The 19,252-nt window shown below is 45.7% G+C and overlaps 1 long non-coding RNA gene across 1 annotated transcript; it reads left to right on the plus strand.

The window, feature by feature from the left end:
- The first annotated feature begins 411 nt into the window (after positions 1 to 411).
- LOC146019523 (uncharacterized) lies at positions 412 to 18,953 on the plus strand. The gene is made up of 3 exons (XR_014450578.1): positions 412 to 469; positions 17,736 to 17,812; positions 18,853 to 18,953. It is a non-coding gene; the product is annotated as an uncharacterized LOC146019523 (long non-coding RNA).
- The last annotated feature ends 299 nt before the right edge of the window (positions 18,954 to 19,252 follow it).

Raw genomic sequence — 19,252 nt, forward strand, 5'->3', positions numbered from 1 at the left:
AGCAACTGATGAGGGTCTGGATACAGCTGAATGGCAGGATTACTGGAAGCTTCACAGCAGAGATGTAGCACACAATAGCTGGATGCAGGTCAGGAAACTGTGGAGTACCTGGTATCAGGACGTGGTAGCGACTTTGCTGAGAGCAACCTCTTAGTCCAGGAGCAGAATCTTTAAACCCCCTGCCTTGCACTGATTGGATGAATATCCAGGCAGCAACTGCAATAGCAGAAATAGACTCTGAATGGAATAGTTGGTGCATAAGAGGACAGCTAGCATGACTTCATCAAACAGGCAATCAGGGAGTTAATAGCTGATCAGGAGTTTCTGAGCTAGATAGGGTTGTCACAGGTGTGCAATTAGCAGCACACAGACTTTCATTGAATGTATGGCAGCAGAAGTGCAGGCTGGAATATCCTGAGAATGCAGCAACTGGAGAGAACATGCTGAACAAATGTGCAGAAATAACTAGGTATGTGACAGCAAGTGGTCACAGGTGCAGGAACTGGAGCACGCAGGTGCAAGTGATCACAGGCATAGGCGAATCTAGGGGGTGGTGCGGGGGTGCACCGGACCACCCATTAGCCCATTTTGTAGTTGAGGGATGGGGCTTTCCAACGAGCCCAGCCCCGTGCTTCTAGCCCCCTGGGAACCGGAAATACTGCCAGGCAATGCTGGAATGTTTTAACGTGGGACCCGCTAATTCCAACCCCCACCCAGTTCAACGGCTGCCAGTTTCTCCTTCGGCATCATTGAAGCTCAAGGTTGATCTCAATCGAACCCAAATCACTGGGCCTTCTATCTGATACCAGGCTGGATCCATATGGGTTAATTGGTTCCAGGGATATTGAGGTTAAACAGTTTTTTGGGTACTTATGTATTATCTGGGCTGCCGATTTTTGATTGTATGCCTTAACTTAAGGTATACAATCAGATGCGATATCGCATCGCATACGACCATATCGCATGCGATGCGATGCGATGACCCGATTTTTCCATAGGATTCAATGTTAAAATGAACTGAGTCCATTTTAACATAGAATTCAATGGGAAAAAGGGGTCCTTTTCATACCCCTACTATCCAAGTGGGCATGGAGTTGGATATAAACCTGTGGCGAGGGGACAGTATTCTGTGTCCCCTCGCGGGGCTCGCCAAGCTTCGGGCTCGGTGGCTCGCTACGCTCGCCACAGGTTTATATCCAACTCCATGCCCACTTGGATCCACTCCATGCCCACTTGGATAGTAGGGGTATGAAAAGGACCCCTTTTCCCATTGAATTCCATGTTAAAATGGACTCAGTCCATTTTAACATTGAATCCTATGGAAAAATCGGGTCCATCGCATCGAATCGCCTCGCATCGCATCGCATGCGATATGGTCGGATGCGATGCGATGCGATGGACCCGATTTCAAAATCGGCAGCCCAGTTAGTACATAAGTACCGTTTTTTAAATTTCTTAAATGTAATTTCATGACTGTTTATGTTCTTTGAGGGCAGTTTTCTCTGGAACCAAACAGCCCAGTTTCACAGGACCAAAATCATTCGAAGCCAACTCAAACTTCTTCAATATGATACTGTTCTCATGTAAATGGGTCAGTTGGTTCCGAAGATATAGCTGGTTGGTTAAAGGGGGGTAGGGAGAGGGGAGTGGTTGTCTCTCCCCCTCACACCAGAAAATGTGGTCCCAGGATCATGCAGGGACATTCCCAGGCTGACCCCTTATACACCAGCCTAGTCCCTGCATGATCCTGGGACCATATTCCCGGGTAAATCCCTGCATTTTCTGTTGTAAAAGAGGTATTATTTCAAACAGCCGTGACCTGCAGTGCTCTGAATACAGCCGGGCAGCCCCCTGCTCTCTGCCCAGCTTTCAATGACTGTCACTCCTGCAGCTTCCGCTCCAATTCTTCTCCCCGCTTTCACCTCAGCCCGCCCCCCTTTAATCATGTAGTGCCGGCGCCCGGCGTGCTCCCCCGATGTCACGCACAACAACAGCGCGCACAATATTTCAAATGTCCACTCGGCTAGAGGGGACACCAGGAGGGGAGTGGGAGTGTGCTCTGCACTGCGCTCTGCTCCTCTTCCCATAGAAGCAGCTGCACCGCTCTCCATCTCTCCCTGCAGCAGCAAAATTTACAGTAAGTGGCACTTTTGGGGGCATTGCTTAAGGGATGCTTCAAGTGGCGGTATGTGGGGGCATTACGCATAATGTGTGGCTTAATGTGTAAGGGGCATTACGGTGTGCAGTATCATGTGTAAGGGGCATTATGTGTGCAGCATCATATGTAAGGGGCATTATGTGTGCAGCATCATGTGTAAGGGACATTATGTGTGCAGCATCATGTGTAATGGGTACTCTGGTGTGCGGCATCATGTGTAATGGGTACTATGGTGTGCGGCATCATGTGTAATGGGTACTATGGTGTGCGGCATCATGTGTAATGGGTACTATGGTGTGCGGCATCATGTGTAATGAGTGTGTTCTTGGTGCCATCAAGCAAGAACCCCCTAGCAATGAGCATGTAGGTAAGCAGCACCTTTGTGGCAAATATGTAATGGGCATTATGGTTTGTATGTAATGGGCATCATGATGTGTGGCACAATGTGTAATGGGCATTATGGTGTGTGGCTTTATGTGTAATGGGTATTACGGAGTTTGCTAAAATGTGTAATGGGCATTACTGTGTATGGTCTAAAGTGTAATACCACACCCCTTTTTGTGATGCCATGCCTCCTTTCCATGAGGCTACACCCCCTTTTTGGTGCAAAGGTCCCCCTGCTATTGTGTCTAGATCTGGGACCATCCATTACCATAATTCTAGATTCGCCTATGGTCACAGGTGCAGGAACTGGTGCAGGTGCTAGAGGTCACAGGAGCTGCAGCTAGGGTGGTTCAGAACTTGGGGGCATGTTCAGGGAGAGCTCCTTCAGCATGGAGCTTAGAAGCGACGATGCACAAGCAAGGTGTCCATGCAGAGCTAAAGCAGCCCATACACGCTGCTTTATGGGCGTGCTTTCCGTGCTGTACTAGCACGGATCAAATCGCATTGCATTGCATGTGCACACGTTGTGCATGCAATGCGATGCGATTTGATGAGAACTAGGTACAAAACGTATGTGCAAGCAGGCCAACAGGAAGGGCCAACAGGAAAACTTGTATGATTCCATTTTACTGGTAACTACAGAGTTAATGGCTCACCCAGGTGATTACTAGCAGAGGCTCAGATCACATGGTAGTCTTGCTTCAGCAGGCAGAGATACACAAGACTGACAGGCAGGTATGACAGGACAAATACACAGAGTTCTGGCAGGATTGTGACATAGGGCCTTATTCTAGTTCACTCTTTCTGTCAAAATCCTTCTTAGATGGACAAAACCATGTGCACTGCAGGTGGGGCAGATGTTACTTGTGCAGAGAGAATTAGATTTGGGTGGGGTTTTACTTCAAAGTGAGAACTATATTGCAGTGTAATAATAAAGCAGCCAGTATTTACCCTGCACAGAAACAAAATAACTCACCTAAATCTAATTCTCTCTGCACATTTTACATCTGCCCCCTTGCAGTGCACATGGTTTTGTCCATCTAAGAAGGATTTTGTCAGAAACAATGAACTAGAATAAGGCCCATAATACCATGCCCCCAGTGCCGGTGCATAGCACCAGAGCGCCCCAGGCGGGGGGGCTCCAGTGCACTCACCCGCTCCACGGGGGGGATGCGGCCGCCGCTTCGCTCAGGAGGAGGAATGCGGCCGCCGCCACCGCTTTGCTGGGGGGGTTGAAGTTGGCGGCGGGAGATGCGGCGCGGGAGGGTGGGTGTTTAAGATGCGGCAAAGGCCGCAGCACTGGGTGGGCTCCAGGAGGGTCTGTGTGGGCGCTACCCCCACCGCAGAGGGATGCAGACAATGACCAGCACGGGAGGGCATGCTCCAGGGGGGCGAGGGGTCGGCTCACTTACCTGCCCCCAGCTCCTTCCTGCTGCTCTTCTCAGTCGGAGCTTTGCCGCTGCTCACTACCGCCCTCCAGTGGCCGGCGCCCTAGGCAAATGCCTAAGGCTGCCTAGTGGTGGCGCCGGCCCTGCATGCCCCCTTTTTGTGATGCTACGCCTCTTTTTTCTGCGCGGCTTCGCTGCTCAAGGGTCTTGCCTCCATGAGTAATTGAATCTGGGACTACCAATTACCATATTCCAGATTTGCCAGTGAGTGTATCTGAATATCTGTAATCTATAGGAGAGTGTACCATATGCTAAGCCGCATCCTGTACCCTGTAGAGGAGTGGGAATCTCTACAACAGCCTGTAGCCTGTGAGGTTGTGCCCCTGAAGATCTGTAGAAACATGTAGTGGCTATAAGTGTACCTGGAGTTCTGCAGCAACCTGTGGCATGTGGGACAGTGAACCTGAAGCTCTGCAGCAACAAAGCTATATTGTTTAATGTTTTAGAGAGAGGAAGCCCTCCCTCCTCAGCAGTGTGACAGTTCTATAAATGGGTAGATTTTGTGTAACTCGTTTACTAGAACTAGACCACAATATAAAGCTTATCTGGACTGTGTAAAGTTCCTTTTTTTTTTTTTTACTGGATTATTTCATTTTCAAATTTAAATAAATTGGGGGCTCTTAATGTAATATTTTTTATCATCCATAAACATGGTTTCATTTCTGATGTAGATGTTGGCAATATCTGACTCTGCACTTTCTGCCAGATTTCATATGTTTTTGAAATAATAAATCATCTTTTAAATAAATTGGCCTAGAGACAAATAGCACAACAGACAGTGTGTCCTGTGATTGATGGCAGCTAAATTGTTACACGACAGAAACTTAGATACTGTACACATTTCATAAATCAAATCCTGCAAGCAAACTTGTCCAGTCATATAAATTTTAAACTCTAACATCGAGTGATGTCCGAGCCTCAGTTGAACTTGCATTAAATGTAGACACAGCTGAACCAGCGACACCATTGTTGGAGAGCAGTAGGTGAATAGCACCTGAACCCAACAATCAAGAGTTGTTGACAGTGAGATACCATGGTACAAGCCACATACAAAATACAAACTGAATATTCTGGGTGCAGCCAGAACTTTGGTACCAAAGAAACATTTTGAAGGGCCCATGTCCCAAAGCTCTAAGAGAGCCCTTGGTGGGCTGGTGCACTAGTTGAAGATGGCTCCATCTGTAGGTGCAAATTGAGCTATACAGAATCAGGTTAGTAGGTGAACCATACATCCATTAAAATGTTAATTTATTATATATAATAGTGTATATGAGGTTTTTGGCATATTATTGGCCAACAATTTGAGTCTGCCCACCACTCATTAAGGCAACCTCATTAGGAATAATTTAGGCAATAGTTTAGGAGTTATGTATGATGCAGCTATTACATTGCATGCAATTAACTTAGCAAACCCTACTACAGTAACATTTTAGAGAAGAGTTGGTGGTCTTGTGTTTTCTTCAATTAGTTTGAATAAGATACTCTGAAACTTGAAAACTTTGTGACTTTGTAATCTGTAGGTAGTGTGTTCTGTAGGTAGTGTGTTCTGTAGGTAATGTGTTTTGTAGGTAGTGTGTTCTTAGAGCAAATATATTGCTATGATTCAATGCAATCTTCCTTCCCTGTTGTTATAGTCTGTAATTTCATTATTATGTTTCCATCTGTGTCAATGTTAATGCTATCAATGTCGATTTAATACGAATTGACTCTACAACAGATTATGACAGTTCTCAATAGGCATATCAGGTGTCAATAAATTCAGCTCCTTTTGTTGTTTCCTCAGCTGTTTGTTTAGCTTTAGGATATACTGTACAGTTAGCTCATTGTTACACTTGAGATCATCCTGTGGGTCTATCATGACGTGTGGCTGCCGACCAAACAATATCTCGAAGGGGGACAAGTTGAGCGGAGCTCTGGGAGTGGTCCTAATGCTATACAGCACAATAGGCAGTGCCTCTGGCCATAACACCCCTGTTTCAGCCATAACTTTACCCAATTTGTTCTTAATAGTACCATTCATTCTCTCAACTTTGGCGCTCGCCTGGGGTCGATATGGAGTATGAAGTTTACTATTAATTCCCAGGAGTTTACACATGATTTGGAAGACCTCTCCTGTGAAATGAGTGCCTCTGTCACTCTAGATGACCTTTGGGATACCATATCTACAGACAAACTCTTGACATATTTTCTTTGCTGTAAAGGTAGCAGTGTTGGAGGCAGCGGGGAAAGCCTCCACCCAGCTGGAAAACATGTCAACACATACTATACATACTTCAAATTTCTACAGGGTGGTAACTGTATGAAGTCGATTTGTATTACCTGGAAAGGGCCTTCTGTAGGAGGGATGTGGGATGGCTCTGTTGGGATGGCTTTTCCAATGTTCTTCCTCAAACAGGTGAGGCATGACATTGCCACTCTACCTGCTTGAGAAGCGAACCCTGGTGCACACCAGTAGGCCTTTACCAGCTTGCACATACCTTCCTTCCCAAGATGTGTCAGCCCATGGGCCGCCTCGGCTAGACTAGGAAGGTATGCCCTGGGGGCCACTGGTTTCCCGTGTCCATCTCTCCAAAGTCCGGTGGACTCTTGGCCACATCCCTTCGACTTCCATACTGCTCTTTTCTGTGGGGAACACAAATTCTGCATGTCTATCAGTTTGGATGTGGATACCATGTTAAATGTACAGAGGTTTGTAGGATGGATGGAAATATTTACAGGGCATGTGGCCCTTTTCGCTGCCTCATCAGCGTGGCTGTTACCAAGGGACACCGGGTCCTTCTCTGATGTGTGAGCCTTGCACTTGATAACAGCCACTCTGTCTGGAAGCTGGATAGCTCCCAGAAGTTTCCTGATATATGTCGCATGCGCCACTGGTGTGCCAGCCGCCGTCATGAAATTTCTGAGGCGCCATAGGGCTCCAAAATCATGTACTACTCCGAAAGCATATCTGGAGTCGGTATATATGTTAACTGATTTTCCTTTGGCCAGTTCACATGCTCTGGTCAGTGCCACCAGTTCCGCTACTTGTGCTGAGTGAGGTGGTCCCAAGGGTTCAGCTTCCACAATACCTTCAACATCTACTACCGCGTAGCCTGTGCACAGCTCTCCCGTCTCCGTTTGTCTATGACAGCTACCATCAGTGAATAAGGTTATGTCTACCTCACTTAATGGGCTGTCGCTTATGTCAGGACGTGCTGTAAAGGTCTGATTCAGGTAGGTCATGCAATCATGTTTGTCCTCACCTTCACTAAACTCTGCCTCACCATTTTCAGCAACATTCCCATCACCCTCCACCCTTTGTGCCTTGGAGGGCACATGAGGTAGGAATGTGGCTGGGTTTAGAGTATTGCATCTTTTGATGGTAATATTTACTGGGGCCATCAGCGCCAGTTCCCACTTGGTGAACCGTGCTGAGGACACATGTCGTGTTTGGGCAGAATTTAGGAGGGCAGAGACAGCATGGGGAGCATGAACAGTTAAATCGTGTCCTAACACCACATCCTCACTCTTGTTTACTAGTTGTGCTATCACAGCTACACTTCGTAAGCAAGTTGGGAGTGAGCATGCTACTGTGTCCAGCTGGCCACTGTAGTACGCTACTGGTCGGTTGGCATCACCATGTTTTTGGACAAGTACTCCTGCCGCACACCCAGCTGATTCTGTTTCGTACAGTTCAAAGGGTTTCCCGTAATCTGGCATTCCCAGTGCTGGGGCCTTTGTTAGGCTCACCTTTAATTCCTCGAAAGCCAGCTCAGATTCCTCAGTATGAGAGACCCGATCTGGCTTAGTTGAGGAAACCATCTCTTGTAGTGGTAATGCCAGAATAGAGAATCCTGGGATCCAATTGCGACAGTATCCACACATGCCTAGGAACGTACGGATCTGGTGCTGGGTCTGTGGCAGTACCATGTTTTGAATCACTTGGATTCGGTCATCAGTGAGGTGTCTCAGCCCTTGGGTAAGGCAGTGGCCCAGATACTTAACCCTGGTCTGACATAATTGTAGCTTATCCTTTGATACCTTATGTCCTGTCTCTAAAAGGTGCATCAGCAGCTGTCTAGTGTCATCTACTGATGACTCCAGTGACTCAGAACACAACAACAAGTCATCGACATATTGTATTAGTATCAAACCACTCATAGGTTGAAAGGATTGTAAACAATCATGCAAGGCCTGGGAGAAGATGCTGGGGCTGTCTATGAATCCCTGAGGGAGTCGAGTCCAGGTATACTGTACTCCTCTGTAGGTAAAGGCGAACAGATACTGGCTGTCAGGGTGTAGAGGGACAGAGAAAAACGCAGAACACAAATCAATGACTGTGAAATGAGTACAGTGAGGTGGGATTTGCATTAGGATGACAGCTGGGTTTGGCACTACGGGGAATTGGCTCTCAACTACTTTGTTTACCCCTCTTAGATCCTGCACTAGTCTGTAGCCCCTCCCCCCGCTCTTTTTTACAGGAAAGATGGGACTATTGGCTGTGCTGGAAGTTCTAACTAGGATTTCTTGTTGGAGCAATCGTTGGATCACTGGGTATACTCCTAGTTCGACTTCAGGTTTTAAAGGGTATTGCGGTATTTTTGGGGCTATCCTGCCTTCTTTTAAACGAATCTCTACTGGAGCTACATTTGCCATCAACCCAGCATCCTGTCCATCTTTAGTCCAAAGGGAACTCGGTATTTGCGCTGTAATTTCAGCTACCCTAGATGGATTTGACTCTACAACAGTTGAATACAACATTAGCCTCTGAGGACTGTCCAGCATATCTTGCACTTCTTGTGCAAGATCTCTAGGAGTGTCCAGAAATACCCCATCGGGGGTGCAATAAATGACACATCCCATTTTACATAGTAAATCTCTACCCAGGAGGTTAGTCGGGGCCGCTGCAGCCAACAGGAAAGAATGTTTGGTATGCAGAGGCCCGATTGTAACTTCTGCTGGTTTCGTCAGTGGGTAATGTTGTATTTTTCCTGTTACCCCAATTGCTGCTACTGATTGGTCAGTGAAACCCAAGTGAAGGGGAGTGTTGAGAACAGATCTGGCCGCCCCTGTATCAACCAAAAAGGTTTGCCTTACTCCAGCTATATCAACCTTTACCTGAGGTTCCTCTCTAAGGTGTTGTGTTAATCTAACTGGCTGTAGGTTACAGGTATGACCTGTTTCCTATTGTCTTACCTGGGTTGCCCTTAGTACAGTGTCAGCCATCAGATGGGGAGGAGGCATGTTGCGTGACCTGTCTGTCTCCTCCCATTGTCTAGGGGTTGGGTATCTCCGTGTCTCACCCTGGTGAGGCTCCCAGTCTCGCCTATGTGTTTTGTAACTCCTGGGGTTTCCTGATTTGCATTGATTTGCAATGTGTCCCTCCATATTGCATTTGTAGCAAATTATTGGCTTTCTACCTGTGTCTCTGGTGTTTCATTGGTATGCAGCTTTACTTGGGACATTTGTAAAAGCTTGGATGCTAACCGCCATTAGTTTTTCGGTTTGCATCTCTCTGTTTCTTGATATGTTTTTGTCATGGTCTACAGCAGATTCCCGTAGGGCATCTACTGTCATTCCTCGCCAATTTGGGAACGATGTCTGGACCCTGGTCCTCAATTTCTCTCTCAGCCCCTCCACTAACACAGAGACAACCATCTCCCTCAGGTGTGGGTTATCCTTAGGATCGGCGACACCAGTGTGTTTTGATACCGTCATCAAACCCCGGTTGAAATATTCGCTAGCTGCTTCACCATCCTTTTGTTTGATAGTGAATATCTTGCTATATTCCACTGCTGCAGGAAAATATACCCCCAACTGCAGGTTTATTAGGCGTATATTTTCCTGGTTGACCTCATCATTTATTTCCTTGTCGGCTCTCAATCCGCTATCCTGAATAAATTTCAAGATATCGATGTGAGTAGGGAGACAGGCCCTCAACATGATTCTCCAATCCTTGTTGGTGGGTTCATCAGAGTTTCCCAGATCCCTTACAAATTTCTGACATAATGTCAGATCTTTCCTAGGATCAGGGAAATCTGAAATGATGGACCGCAGTTCTAACCGTGTCCATGGATTTAACATGGTCATCTTCCTGGTAGGTATCACACCCTCTCTGTCTGCCTTACCATAGGGAACCTCCAGTGTACGTACTGGGTATGTTTGCACCACATCCGCATTACAGGGTCCTGGTATGGGGTAGTCTGTGTCTGTGCTGTGCAGTGCTTTCTTACCTGGGTCCAAAACTACACTGTTGGCATCAGCCGTCTCCTCTTCCTGTGCTGGAGCCCCAGCAGCAGGTTTTGCTGGTTCAGCCTTTCCTTCAAGCATGTTAATTGCATGGGAGACGGCCAATGCCAACAGTTGCTCGTTTTCTTCTCTGGTTTCCTTATAAGGGGATAAGACAGGGTACAAGTTAGCAATGGTTAAATCTTTACTCATGTTTTGCTTGGCAGTTATTAACCCCTCCGGCACATATGGGGGTGGGGGAGCGGTTGCGGTTGCATTCCTGTTGCGGCTGATTGTATCTGATATTACTAGACATCCAGCTCCCCATTGTTCCTGCCCTTCCTTCTGCCACAACTTAAGAATTTATATGTGCTTCACTCTCTTCTTACGACAGGAGAGTAGACATATCTCATCTTTTACTGCCGATAAGATTTCTGGATCAAAGCTACCAACACTGGGAAATTCTAACTTGCTGCCCTGTGTCATCTTTTTCCATTTCTTTTGGTAAACAACTGCTCGTTCACCGTGCTTACAGCACAATATGAAAGCTGCCGACCCTTTAGGTCGACTAGATTCCTCCCTAACTGGCACGGTATCCCTGTGTGACCTGCTATTTCCCATTGTTACAGGAATAAAAGTTCACAGCTAGCAGAAACCGGTGGGCCCTTTATTCAGTGAGTCACTCCCAAATCACTCCTTCTCCACAAAATGGTACTATTCCGCAATTAAGCGTGAAGCCCACTATGCGAGGTAATGTACTCAATCACCACTCGCCTACGGTAGATGCGCTCAACTACACGTCTTGCGGGGTGCGGCCGAGTTCTGCAGAACACAAGAAACTTGTTTTTCCTGTATCCTCAAAACCGGTATTTCTAAAGTGGCTGATCGGATCACTGGGTTCCGATTTAGCTTCTTGTACCCTCCCGGTGGATCAAAATAGGTAGGTCCACGGAAGGGGCAGTTCCTATGGGCACGTCGTCACGTGCACCTCGTCCTACACTGGACTGTCCTACACCGGATTATACTAACTGCGCTGAGTCGTGTCGTCACACACCCGTCCACCTCAGTTTTGTTTCACACTGGGTGCTAGTTACACCTTGGTCTTACGCTTAATACTTGTAATATTTCTGTACAGAAAAAATCTTCCCAGGTTGGTAGTTTCTCACTAGATACTTATGCAGGTATAAATCCCTTTTAAATGGCTATAGGAATCTATTAAAATAATGCTTGAGTTCCTTGTTTTTGGGAAAATGAACAATAAAAGAAAGAGAAAAAAAAACTTATTTTCTCTTATTAAACACCGCTTTATCCACAGTATGTTACTATACTGTTTTAAATAAAGTTAGTGGTTTAATACTGTTCACCTTTGAGTTCCTATGTGTGCTGCATGTGCAGTGCCAGTGAACAGCCACGTGTGTACGTGTGTTTTGTTAAACCTGTTCACAGGCCGCCGATGAATCGGCCACCCACGTGTTCTACAGTGTATTCGCAAGGTCGCGCTCGGGTTTTGCTATACGCAGTAATTGCGCATAAATATGGAATAAATCCCTTAACTTCGTCCGAAAGTTACGTATAAAGATGCAAAATAAATCCCGCACTTAATCCGTAAATTACGTACAAAGATGCGAAAATTTCCCAATGTAAGCACGTGCGCGCGCACCTTGCGTAATACACAACAGACGCTTCACGTTACTGTAAAAGGCCCAGAACTTATCGCCACGTGGCGGAGTCCCTGGCCCTGCAGTAACTAACAATAAAAGTTATAGTTTTGCATAGAAGGGATCCTCTATGTACTATACTAAACACAGGCCTTTGTCTCCACGTGTGCAAACCTTATCGCACGTGGCACATATACTGTAATAAACAAGCAACTCAAGACACTATACCCCGTTAAACTACTTGTGGCAGACAGAAGTACAGCTTACTAAACACTTAAATATACTTTAAACACGTGGCTTAATGTTTCCTTGGATTTCACTTATTGTACTTCGAGTTCAAACGCTAGCACCTCTCGAACCCTGCACCGCCGCGGACCTGGCCTATCCAGCAATGGATAATAAATACTTCCACCCTTTTGCTGGTATAGGTCAGGCCGCGCGTTTGGTACTGAGCTCTAGAGTGTGAAACGGCGGGACGCAGCCCCCAATTATCAATGTCGATTTAATATGATCAAAGAACAATAAGTGAAAAGCGTAGGTTACGTATTATGTCCGTAACCTGCGTACCCTTTATCCCTAGTTATGTGCGAACAAAACGTAGCGCAGCTTTATCATGTGTTATACACGGTAGAACCAGTGCATTAATAGGAGATCCCATCGCAGTACTTTGTCTCTAATCTGCGAATACACCTTTAAGGACAATGTCCATAATATACCTTATCGCTATATGCGAATAACAGACGAGACCACAGTATAAAGGTGAGGAGATAGAAACTCCGTAAATAATGTATTTAGTCCCTAATGGACAAAAGGGGATTACAGAAATAGGAAAAACAAGTATAACACGTAATGCAATCGTCTAACAATGAATATAATAATCAAGCTCTACTAGGGGAAAGAAAACAGACACAGGATACAATCAGCCAACAATACAATAAAAGTAAGTACAGTGAATGCAACCGTTTACAGTCTCATCAAATATGCGCAGCGCAGTCCGGTCGGAGCTCGCTATGTTCAGGTTTGAACTATAGCCCGGTCAATGGTCAGGGAAAAGAAGCTGTGCCGAAGTGACCGAGGCCGCCCTGGGTCACCTATCTTATAGGGTCAGAAGGGGGAGGTCAAAGGCCATTCCTATTGGTCAGGGTTCATATGTCAAGTCCTCTGTGATTGGGGCAAAATAATGCACCTGGTTTGGATAGGTGCAGGGGGAGTGAACTTTGGAGTCCTTTGTCTGTTGGCATCGTCGTCAGGGGTCGTAAATAGCAGTAAGAACCGGTTATAACTAGATTCTTTTGTAATACACATTTTAACAGAAACAGTCTTGGGAATATGGATTTTGTCCGTAATTATCGGACCGTATGGATTGCGATTAATTCGCAATGACCGGAATACTGCGCATGAGAAACGGAACGGAACGGTACTAAACATTATACAGACGGAAGTATGTATTGCTGAATAAACTATGTGTAGTGCTCTAAACCTTTAACTATATTTTATTTAGTGTGTATATGGTATTATGAATTTATGTGTAATAGTATGGCTGCGCTTCTGGTCCACTTTGTCACACAGACTCGGGTATGGATACTTTATTTGCGCAACTCTGCAAACCAAAATGGCGGCCATACTATCCTAAAATGGCGTGTGTGTGCAACTCGACTTTAACAATGCTCTCTCACCTTATCTCACCCCAGCAAAAATGATCAAGCCACACAGTATCCGGACTTACCATAGGACACTGAGTATAGGTAAGATAATTTGTCTGGTGGACACAGTCTACCTACAGTTTAGTTAAGTTGTCATGCTTCAGAGTATCTTGTTTTAAATGAATGAAGATAACAAGGGCATTGCTATACCTACTACGCGTGTTGGTCCTTATGAGTGTACATTGAATTTTGTACCATACAGATCTAGATACCAGACACATGAGTGCACAAATGTGTGTGCTAATTTAGGAGGTTGGGACACCTATTTTTTGGGAGCAGCTGAGGCTACACAATGTTGAACGTACTCTTCAATTCTAGAAAATTGATTATCCAGACTAGTTCATAAGAGGGGATAGCTGGAGAGGGGGAATCTAACACATTGACAGAAATGACAGCTGGCTCCTGTTTGAATCCTAACTCTATAACACTGGTTAAGTGTTTATTGTTGGCCTTAGGTTAGCGTCTAAAGGCCCCCATGAACTACAGAGATTTGGTCCGATTTGAACAGATTCCGACAGATTAAGCTCTCTCAGAAAGTCTTTTGACATTTAAAAAAAAAAATCTTCTGGCCCCCGCCGCACATCAAGTTCCAAATCATATGTGCGCCCTCCCGGGGAGCTGCCGGGGGAGCTCAAGGGAAATTAGGTCTGACTTGTCTTCAGGACAGGTCAGCCTAATGTATAGGTTAGCCTTAGGTTAGAGTGGGACATGGGTTTATATATTGCATTAGGTTACAGTTTAACATGGCTATGGTTAAATTTGGATTTGATTTTTAGCAAGGGTATAATCTGCAGCGCCTAGAAGTACATTATGGGTGGCGATTTAGCACAGTATTTGCTTCCCGATAAGATCTTATTAAGGTTGGCCATAGATGGTTACAAACCATCAATGATTAATCACCAATGGTAGATGGTTTTGCCCTTGATGTTCCTGTTTGTGGCTGGAAGTGACTCCAGCGGAAGTGACATATGTGTTCCAAAGAGCTTTCTATGCATTCTATCTTTATAATGGGTGATTATGGCTTGTTTTAGATCTATTGTTTTGTTTCCTTTATGCAATTTTTGGATTGATATTATAGGATTTCCGGCAATATAGATGGAACGCATAGACCATTCTTTGTAACGCATATATCACTTCCGTTGGATTCACTTCCCTTCTGGCCATGAACAGGAACATGTGGTAACTACATCTGGCTGCAAGTGGGACATGTGGATGTTCACTCTAGACCATGAAACACCTGCAGAAGTCAGGGAATTATAATGGGACTTCCGGCAATACAGGCGGGAATCTGTTTGGGCAGGTACTGTATAAATTTGGCCTTTGTGACACTGTATACCACTCTTCTGATGAAGGATAAAAGTCTGAAATGTGATGTGTACCCTGATAGCGTCTGCTTATCGTTGGTGACATGATGTGATCTCTGCAGGAGGAATCCATAGCGGTTTTGAGCTCCTCAATACATGTGGGTCTACCATTTTGCATGAGAGGTCTTGGATTTTCTTCATCTCCGTTGTGGCAGTTTGTGCTGGGTTATTATTCATGCAGTTTTATTCGTCTACTTATTGTGAATGCTTTGATTGATTAAAATGATCTGTTTTACCTTATACTGCACCATGACATCTTTTTTTTTTTGTCTAATGTCTCCTACATTTAATTACCATGCACAAGGGGATAGGAGCAGGGCCGGAGCTACCATTAGGCAGCTTTAGGCAGCTGCCTAGGGCGCCGGCCTCAGGAGGACGCCTCTTACACCCAACATTTAAATTGACTATATTGGTTGGGGCTGCCTCTTTTGTACCAGCATTTTCTCTCTAAAAAAATAAACGGTCCCCGCTGCCGCTGGTGAGGAGACTCTGGGTGCCTCTGCTGGGGAGACACTGGGGAGACACGGTGCTGCAACTGGGCTGGTTGACAGACACTGACCCCTCTGCAGCTGACTGCTTATAGCCGCCCACTTCTCAACAAGCAGCGGTATCGGGGATCAGTGCCTCCACTAAGCAGTCAGCGGCAGCAGCAGGGACCAGTGTCTCCCAGTCAGCCAGCCACACGGTTGCAGTGATAGTCAGTGACAGCGCCTCCACACCAGCGGAAGCGTCCACACCGGCACAATGAACCAGGTGGTGAGGGCAGCTTGAAGCAGTTGCTAACCTAGCCAGTGGTAAGATAGTGTTAATTTCTGGTGGTGGTGCAGCACCAGAGTAGTGGCTGCAGTATCCCCCCCTCCCCCATATCATTAACCTATTGCTGCATAGTGGAAGGGGGGCGGGGTGGTCAGCTTTGCCTGGGGTGCCTAGACGTCTTGCACCGGCCCTGGATAGGAGGCAAGGTTGTGTTTAATAATTCCCTCTGAGACTGCCAGCCCTGTGTAACATTAACAGGCAAGATTTCCAATATAAAGCTACTATACAGCCAACTTCTCCTTGCAAGGCTAGTCTACACTCCTGACTCCCAGAGGTGGAGGAGGGGGGGGGGGGGGTGTTGCTCACTGGGGATAGTGGAGCAGTTACAGACTCATAGCTACAGTGTTTTTTTTTTTACATTTTTTAAAATAATTATTTGTTCAGTTTTTCGTACATACATTTTCTTTATACCAAAACACTGAGCATATTGGTACAGTGAGCATATGCAGTTTGAATCTGACTATTCAAACCTAATCTCATTGTACTGTAATCTTATTGATTAATTGATTAATTGTGGGGCAGTAGGAATATAGCCACGGGTTAATAGAAAACCCAATTTGTGTCTGGATGAAGAATTCTTAGCATCTGAGAGGACAGCAGGGCACCAGCAGGTTGCTGGGCAGCAAATGTCTGCTATTATTTCTTTGTGAATGTAATGTGTTTTTGTGTGTCCATAGGGAGTGTCGGCTAAAACATAAGAAAAAGTTGTTGCCCATCTATTTCATCAGCACTATAAATGTATTGCACTATTAATAAGAACTATTTAAAGAACTTGAATATAGCAGTAGCATTTCGATTTTCATGCAGTAAACATTGCAAACTTCACAATCGAATGATAGAACTCTAGAAAAGGACTTTGTATCTTTACCAACCATTACCAATTATCTCATTAAATGACAACAAACAACTTAACACTTCTTCATTACAATTAATGTCGGCAAAGCCATTCCCCCAATCATGAATTTCTGTCTAGTTCTGTCTTGACCTGCCTGTAGATGAATCCCCACACAGACCATTGAGAGAGAGACCCAATTATACCTGCAGATGCATGCCCTGTTTGTGTATTAGCTTTTCAACCAGCTCACTGCTGGACAATGTAATGAATCAACCCCCTGATACTGTATCTGTAATACCCCATTCACACTGCCGCAAAAACCCGGGATTTTGTCTCAGTGTGAGTGAAATTCCCGGGTGTAATGCCCTGGAATTTCACACAGGTTTTTTGCAGGGTTATTCCTGGGAAATACATGGTTGTCCGCCAGTGTGAACAGGCACAACCCGGGTTTTTCACATAGGACGTGAAAAATCAAGCTGATTGGGGAATGAGATCAGGTGACATGTGACGCGGTGCCGTTTTTCCCATTGGGCTTAATGGGCAGTTGCCCAGGGGCACAAGGATTCTATGGGCCCACCCCAATGGGGAAGACTGCACTGCCCCTGAGAACTGCTGCTGCGGCGGCAAGTGGTGGGCAGCAGCGGCTGGGGGCTTGTATCGCTATTTGCTGGGTGGCGGGGTGGGAAACGCTGCCAATTTTGTAAAGACTACCCGGACGCTGATTGGAATTCAGCCAATCAGCATCTGGCCAATCTTTTCAATATCAGCAGCGCTTCCCATGCTGCTGCCCGGCAAATAGTGCTACAAGCTCCCAGCCTCCACTGCCTGGAACCCCTGTGGGATCCGGGTAGCGGCGATCCAGGCAGCGGTGATCCAGGCAGCAGCGGCTGGAAGCTTGTAGTGATATTTGCCGGGTGGCAGGGTGGGAAGCGCTGTTGATTTTGAAAAGACTGGCCAGATGTTGATTGGCTGAATTCTTTTAGTCAATCAGTGTCTGGACAATATATTCAAAATCAGCAGCACTTCCCACCCAGCAAATAGTGCTACAAGATCCTAGCCCCCACTGCACATAAGAATTTATGGGGGGCCACGCTAATGTTCTGCCCAGGGGCCCCCACCAATGTTAATATGGCCCTGATGTGACGTCCATTTAATGTTGCAGAGAGGAGACATTGCGCACTGGAAAGATGAGGAGGTGTTGGAGCTGCTGGCTGTGAGAGAAGAGGAGGAAATAAAAAAGTAAGTGACACAGTCAAGGATTCGACAGTGTACTACAACTTATCCAAAATACCATCTGCCTGTGGCATCGATAAAACCCAGCAACAGGTTGTGCACAAACTTAATGCACTTCGTAAGCAGTACTCCAAGGTGCATGATCTAAACCGGAGGAAGTGTGGTGATGCCCGTATGGACTGGCCCTTTTATGAGCAGTGCAACATCATCTTTGGGAACTCAGCCCTGGCTAATCCGATTTCACTGACGTCATCTAGCTGTTTTGCTGGCAGTGCAGTGAGTGAGTGCTAGGAAAATGCTCCAGCACCCATTGATATTGATGCCTCAGACAGTTGTGACATGGATTCCTGTGCAGCGTCATCTTAAATAGGTCATTTCAGTTGCAACATTCTTCAGCGGGTCCAGCGCCTTCACCGATGCCAGTGCATCGACCGCCATCGGCATCTGGAATGTTATCCTTACCTTACGCAACTGCGGGCTCTCAACTGATACAACCAATGGAGACTCCCCAGTCACGTTCCAACAGTAAGATTTACTTTAAGACTTTGGCACACACCAATGTTACACAGAAAAATAAACTTAAATAATAATAATAATACACATATGTTGCAGTGTGTAGCTAGTGTGCAGGAGAGAAAAGGCTTTAAGCACGTATCGGCCAACACTGCTTTTTGATTTTTCACCAACATGCATGTGTAATATGGACCTGATTCAGACCTGTCAGCAAGGTTGCAATGTTGGTACAGTAGATTGACATGCACGTGTTACATGTGCCTTACCTGCAGTGTAGCATGGTTTTGCCCATCTGCTTAAATTGCAGCCTTGCTAACAGGTCTGAATAAGGGGAGTAGTTGGCTGCAATCCCCTCCTCACCCGCCCCAGTAACCTTACCTAGTATGCAGTCCTTATTATAAGTAAAAAAAATGTATTGTGTAGGATGTGCGTTCATTGGGTTCCTAGTGTATGGGCACCAATGCTTTTTTCAAAGCAGGAGAACTTACAGTATTGTAGCTCGGTGGACTAATTTTTGCTTTCCCCATTTATAGATTACAATGTTCCACAATGGAAGAAAAAGTCCACAAAGATGGAACAAGCCACAAAAGCCATGACCACCATAATGTTGCAACACCTGAAGAAAATGGATCTTTCAATGCAGAAGACAAGAAGAGGAAAAAGTATGTCACGGTGTGGGGCACCTTTATGGACTCTCACGAATAAAAGTTAACTTTTATTGATATGGTTTAAAACTAGCGAAATATAAAAACACACAAAAAACAAAACAACATAAATGTGGTGTGTTTAAAAAACGGCGGCTCACTCACTCAACACAATTTAAAGGCTGTATAAGAATACACGGTTAACAGGTAATTCCCGTCGACACTTATTATATTAAATCAATCGGATTAATATCCTATATATTGGTGTCCGAATCGGGTTTCACTTCCT

The sequence above is a fragment of the Crinia signifera genome, chromosome 7, assembly GCF_055691185.1.
Source record: "Crinia signifera chromosome 7, ASM5569118v1, whole genome shotgun sequence".
Lineage (NCBI taxonomy): Eukaryota > Metazoa > Chordata > Amphibia > Anura > Myobatrachidae > Crinia > Crinia signifera.